This window comes from Poecilia reticulata, linkage group LG20, assembly GCF_000633615.1.
Source record: "Poecilia reticulata strain Guanapo linkage group LG20, Guppy_female_1.0+MT, whole genome shotgun sequence".
Lineage (NCBI taxonomy): Eukaryota > Metazoa > Chordata > Actinopteri > Cyprinodontiformes > Poeciliidae > Poecilia > Poecilia reticulata.
Window position 1 is genome coordinate 4142827 of NC_024350.1, and position 7085 is coordinate 4149911.

The following is a 7085-nucleotide window of genomic DNA, read 5'->3' on the forward strand; positions in this document are numbered from 1 at the left end:
TCTTGATAGCAAAAACACAATTTATCTTTTATCTAACCATAAGTAAAACTAACCCTAGTGAGACTGAGTAGAACAATTTGATGTTCAGCTGTTTCTATTCACTGCTATGTGTTAGCCATGAACAGCTAAAAGAAGCTACGAAGGTGACATATTCATGTGAGTTAATCCTGTTTTAAAGGGTGTAAACTACAACAAAATATGACCTCAAAGTGTCTGCGATTTGCTTGCTAAGTTTTTACATTTTTTTTAAGGTGTTACTTTGTACAACAAGCTTTTTCAAACATTCTACTCACACTTACTACCAGCTTTCATGTCTAATAATACACCGTTCAGTCAGCCATAGCCAATAGGGAAAATTACAAAACAAAACTTTGAGTATTTATATTTTTCTTATTTTTTCTAGACGTAATAACAACATCTCAACAGGAACAGGGTCAGAAGTGAGGTTATTCTCTCTGTCCAGGTAAATCACATCAACCTTGGACAGGGAGCCCCGCAGGACCCACACTCATCATCAGACATCCTCACACATGGATTCACGCCCTCACTACTATGTCTTCAAAAATCCTTCACCCTGAGCCTTCCTGTGCGCTTTAAGTTTGCTTTATTAGGCCAGACTTTTGCTCGTACGATCGCACGTTCGCTCAGTTTTCTCCATGAACTCACTGATGCTCCGACACATACATCCGATCCGTTAAATTTTTACTCCACAGCGTTTGATTCAGCAGGACACCCCTCAAGAGACGCACACCAGCACACACATCCTGCTGTCACATAACTGTGTGACAAATGAGTGGAAAATAAAACTGCTCTAGGTGTTTTAAAAAAATTATTTCAGCTCTTTAAGCAGGTCTAACCTGTATGTTATTTATCAAAAGGACATTTTAATCATTCATTTTTATTCAGTTTCAATTTTTTTTTTAAATTAAGTTGAAGTTGTCAAGAGTAACATGAAATATTCAAGCATTTTCCCGGTATACCCTGGAAGTGATAGAGTATGTATAGAAAGTATTGGTAAAGTGTTGGAATTGGCAGGTATTCTCAAGACTTTTCCTTATTGTTTCTTCCCGTTGGCATGACAACGCTGTTTAGGCAACATTTTAACAAAGACGATAAATAAGACAAAATGCAGAGACAAAGTCCATTTAGAAAGTTTAAGAATAAATTCGAAACGCTTTTCTCAAGCACTACAAGCAGCTTTGTGATTGAATTAAACAATTCCCATTAATTTAAATAAGAAAATGATTACACACCTTCATGAGACGTGTCAAACAAACGATTAACTAAACGAAACAAAACAGGTGATACATTTGTGAAAAGTCAGGGGTATCCTGGCAACAACTGAGCTGATGACATCACATTCGACAAGCGGTAATACACACGAGGCTCGTCAATAGGCAAAATGGAAAAAGGCTCGCAGCCAGAGGCTAAGTGTCTGCAGTGGAGGGGCTCTCAATCTTAGCAGCAGGCAGAAAACAACCTGAACTAATGAGCAATGAAATCTCCACTCTTACGGTTCTAATGTGCAGCCTCGGCCATTTAGTGGGGAAACCAGCCTTAGAAGAGGTTGCAGTCTGGGGTTTGTTCTAGCAATCCTGGCGGCAGTATCAACACGATTTAAAAACTCTCACACCCTCGGCCTTTGATAGCTGAAGTTTGACACCCAGGGGTTCCTCCAGAGCTACACTGTACTTTGCTCTATCCATTTTCCCATCGAGAGCACCTTCGGTTAGCTTGTGGCAAGCTAAATAAAGTCTAACTGTTTTTCTTTAAACAATTGCTTTACTCTTTCCCCAATTTTGTAAAACACAGAGCTATGTTTAGCTCTGTTTACACAAGATCACTGCCTAGAAACTGACGGTTTTTCAGATTGGCAAAAAGTTCCCTGTTTTGACAGTGCCACTGAGGCGCCTAGAGTCAAATGCAGTTGTCATGCCAAGCCACTAGACGGCACTGCGTTTTAGCATGTCGTAGAATGTGCATGAACAAAATGCTTATGCAATACATGTATTCCTTATCAGAAATAAACTAAACTGAACAGGCTAAGGAGCACAACACAGCACTATGCTATCTACAATTGTTTTTGTTGTTATCTGCCCATTCATGCCTACCATAAACCCTACAGTCGTGCATTTCGCATGTGTGCTTTCACACCCGTGGAGCAGTTCACACCTATTTGGGGTACTTTTCCTGCAGTGCCAGGTTTCAAAAAGTGCCGGTGAGAGTCTCTGGTGTTGCGAAAACGAGCCACTGTTCACAACAAAATTGTTACGGTTTAACTGAAGAGTCGGGTGTAACTGTTAGAGTACATGAAGAACATCACAAAACGGCCCACTGCAGCTCCTCCAGAGTGACCACAGGTCTTTTGGTTGCCTCTCCAAATGAACGTCCTCCTTGTCTGACAAAGTTAGTTTAAGTGGAAAGCCATGTGTTGGTAGGCTTGGAGTTGTCCCATATACTCTTTCCATTTTCAGATGGGGGACAGGACAACCTTCAAAGCTTGGGATATTATTTCATAACTTCACCCTGGTCTAAACAATTTCCCAATTAAGTCTCTTGACTTGTCCTGAGTGTTATTTGGTCTTTTTTTTACATATATGCAGGCATGTTGTGGTGCAACTTCTTTTGTTTTTTACAGTACTTAGAGGCATACAGCAAATGTTTTAAGTTCGGGAATATAACGCCATGCAGCTGTGTCTTGATAAACTACAAACAGGACTTCTTATAGCATTTCATCTTCTTAATCGTTTTCTTACTGCCACTCATTCTATTGAAGTCATGCAATCATCAGTGGGATCATAATTACAAAAGACTGTAAATGGTTCACGGTCAACAATTACGACCTCAACAGCTTCCTCATAGGAACTGAGGTAGCGATGGGTGTAATCAAGTTCCTGGAAAGCCAGATAAGCCTGGCTCTGTGGTGCTGACCAACACCCCGAGGAGAAAACCTGCATGTCATGCAAATGAAAGACTTATACTGGCAATCAAACTGGCTAATAAAGTTGATTCTGAATTAAGGTCTCCAGCTCCTCAAATATAGAGGTTGAGTTTCAATGAAGGATCCAGTGCTTTTTAAAAAAATTTTATTTACAGCCATTCTGGGTGTAAACAAAAGCTCAAGCATTTGGCTATCCATCCTGTTACACCTTGTAGCACAATTTATTGTGGTGCTTTACATGTCAAGCATTTTACTGGCTCCTTCTGTCGTTGCTGGATTACAGTGCTGAGCGGAGCCATAAGAGGAGAGCCTTGAATGAGATGGTCCCAATAAATCCAGATATCAGTGGAATAAGGAATACATGATCAAACGTCAAGGCAGAAAATGCCTGGAAGGGAAATACATTTTTTTTTTAAATCCCATTTTCCATTCCAGTAAATAGAGGCAGTCAATCTAGTGTGCTGCTTTTGGATCCAACATTGACATCTTTATTGCCTGTTCTTCTCATTCTGCTGGGTAGCGTGGACATTGGAGAACACGAGAGGCTGGATGTACGTCGAAAACACTACAAAACTAACCAGCCCAAATCCTAAAAGTCAAACCTCAACAGAGACGATCGCCCACTCGGTGATGTTAAATTCTGATGTAAGTTATGGTAATGCGAGAGGTCTTCTTGATGTTGATAACGTGACACATCACACCAAGTGATGAAATCCCAATCTGGGTCTGAGTGTGCAGCAGAAAAGCGAAAAGACAAAACAAGCAGCAATAAACTCCTCCGTAAAGCAGCAAATGTGTCTTTTTCCACTTCTGGATCTGAGCTGGTAAAAAATCTCTCGCCTCAAATAGCCAGCTTGTCAAATCCATAATGGCGTAAGTGGGTTAGCATCAATTAGCATACCCTGAGGACTCCCCATTGTAATCGTGAGCACTTAAATACGCTCTGTTTCAATTCTTAAGGGTGGTTTCCACACATTAGTCATGCGTCGATGTGCAGTCAGAGTTGTTTCTCAGGAACCGACTTGAATAATTGAAAAACACAAATTAAAATATGATTGCTTATTCAAAACAGAGCCTTTTTATTAACTTAAAGATAAGACCAGCACATTGTTTTTTTTAATTCTAATTTGTATGTAGTCTTTATTTTAATGATGTGAACCAGTTCTCATTTTCATGCAAAAGTAGTGACGCATCAAGATTTTTAATGGGACGTCGTTACTGACTTGAAATTGCATCATCTTAGGATTGATCCTCCATGTTCACATTCAGTTATGAACCCAATCCTATCTGCAGATACTCTGAATATAATCTTTTTTGGTGGACGGTAATTTCCAAAGATTACAAGTGGTTTTGTGAAATACATTTTTAAAATAAAAATACAAGAATCTCTTGACATCCTGGCACTATGAAAACAATTTCAGGATTTTGGTGTAGCAATACAGAAACTTGGATTATAAAATCATCACAAACTAAAATTAAATGGAAGTAAACATTTAAAGGCTGGACGGTTTACCAAAATCCACGAAAAACTAATATTCTTACAAGATTATTATTCTTATTTACATAACTCCTAATTGGCTAGAATTTTGAGTGCTTGGCCTTAGACATAATCCTGGTAAAGAGTGAAGAATGTCTTATTTTTGACCTTACAAAAATAAATATCTCCGCCACATTGTTTAAAAAATAATAACATTATACACAGGGATCATTTCAGAAAGGTTTCCATCCACAACCCACATGAACTTGAGCCTGAACGTTGTTTTAAACACGCCAAACCCGTAGGGGGCAGTGTAGCGCAAAGCGATAATCTGCTTTGCCAACCAGACTGCTTCAAAACAACAACAACTTCCTGTTGGGAATTAAACAAAGCGCAAGGACGTTTGCTTGTATTGACAAATATATTGGTCGAACTACTTTTAAATGGCATATCAGAATAATTATTAAAACACGAGGCGATGTTCATTGAGAACTGTGGTTATATGGGTGGTTATGTGTCGCAGACTGGACTCCAAGTCTGTGTTTTCTCATGTAAACACAAACACAAAAATTTGAGTTTTCTCAAATCTCCACCTTGGTTGGAGTTTTGCATAAATAATTAGTTTTAGTGATATTTAAATAGAGTTTTCATGTGGATGACAGACCAAAACACATAAAAACATATTCCTTTTCCCAGACATCCAACTACATACAGATCAGGCCTCATAGGTCTCTTTTAATCAGAATTTTATTTTCATGAAATATTTCTCAGCTGTATGATATGTACAAATGCTGCCACAGTGCATCTTATGGCAAATCAGAAATTCTCCCACTGCCAACGTTGGAAGGGGCCTCCTAAATCTCCTCGTTTTGGCTCTTCCTCTTATTAGAATATTGAATAGCCACTTGTGGATAGTTCTCATTCACTAACTGCATAGTCATAAATACTGTATCACCCCGATTCCCTTCAGCATGAAACTAGAAACCAAACTTTGGCTTTTCATGTAAGATGGATTACAAGGCTGACTCCATGTATTATTTCAGTGATTGAATTAATTTCTGCTCCCCTTCCCCTCTGCAGTGGTGTGCTATTTCAAAACTGCTTTTTCCTGGGCGTTACGTAACTCAGAGGAGCCGCTTTATTCTGAGGTGAGCATAGATTTTTTTTTGTGTGTGTGTGTGTGTGTGTAGGATGAAGATTAGCTTCTAAAACTGTCCCCCCCTCCCCATTTTCAATAGCAGCGCAACCACCCACTCCACCTCCATCTTTTGAGAGCAACGCGAACCCCTCCCAACCCACCTCGAGCATCTGGAAGAAGCGCTGTTGACTCGGATGTATGCGCGTTACTCCACGTGGCCTCGGCAGGAGGCTTGCATTACAGAAACAAAACTCGGGCAGATCAGAAGAACATTTACGTCCCTGTGAAATCCCACACGGCGCTGCTTAAAGCTCAGGGACCCCGGGCACCTCATCAAAAGATTTTACGAGAACGTTTTGCCTAAAAAGCGTCAGACAGGAACTGCACTTGTTGAAAATAAAAACTCACTCGTTAGCCCTCCTTCTGATCAAAACAGCAGGTGCCTTAGGGAAACCGAGGGGGGAGGGAGAGAGAGGACCGAATACACACGCAGACGCTTACGCACGGCTCCATCTGAGCGGCACAGTTTGCCCATCTGGAAGAGGAAGCTGACCAGAGGCGATCCGCAATGTCGAAAGATTCACCTTACATAGTCGTCCACAAGCGGGATCAAAGCGCTGTGGCTTAGCTCTGATGTTTAAACCACAGAGAGGAGCGCGGAGAACATTTCTGAGCACTGTTTGTACAGCACATTTTGATCTTTCTTTTTTCATCCCGAGAAGAGAAAATAAAAATTTGTCCAGAGAGGGAGAGATCTAGAGTATAAGGCCCTATAAGGTTTGTGAAGCATAATTATTTTGCAACAAGATGTTGCAAAACTGATTTTAAATTTCTCTATTTTCTTAAACGCCTTTAAGTTTTTGTGAGGTTGACGTTTGTCAGAAATGAAAGATCCACTAATCCATGATCACTGGTTTGTTTGGCAACTGAGGTAAGGTTGTTCTCCAAACCAATAGCTTGCTGACTGCTTTCTGTTGGGTAAAACTAATCACTGTTTTATCAATTTATTTGAGTGTTTTATCTAAATGTGTTCAGTTACCCAACTGGCTCTGACCAGTTATTCTTTAAGGTTCTTTCTTTATCTATGATGTAATTTCCCACTCAAAGGGTCCATCTGTTCTGTTATCTCACCATTGTTCCACTGAAGAAGGTCATCATAATAAGATTTCCAAGTAGAGTTGAGCAGAGCTCACCAATCTTTGATCCCGAGCGGGATCAACGATTTGCAAAGGAAGGCATAAAAGCCTCATTGGTCTTGTGTCTGGTTCTTAACAGGTCTTGAGCTAATTTTAAAAACCCCAACACTTTCCATGGTACAAAACAACTGAACTAGTCATTACAGCTTCACACCAGCCCTGACCTTATTAAACAAATCCTATTTTTATCAAATAAGATAAGAAAGTATGCTATAAATAAGCTGAAGTGGATTTATTTTAATCTATTGCAAGAGAAAATAAAGATAATACAAGAAAATGCCATACAGTATGAGCTGGCCAGCAATGGCAGAACTAGACTTTTAAAATTGGGGG

General features: G+C 39.9%; 1 protein-coding gene across 3 annotated transcripts in view; it reads right to left on the reverse strand.

The window, feature by feature from the left end:
* The window catches only part of vav3 (vav guanine nucleotide exchange factor 3), a 103255-nt gene that overhangs the window by 60558 nt on the left and 35612 nt on the right, over window positions 1-7085 (reverse strand). The gene's annotated exons all lie outside the window — the stretch shown is intronic.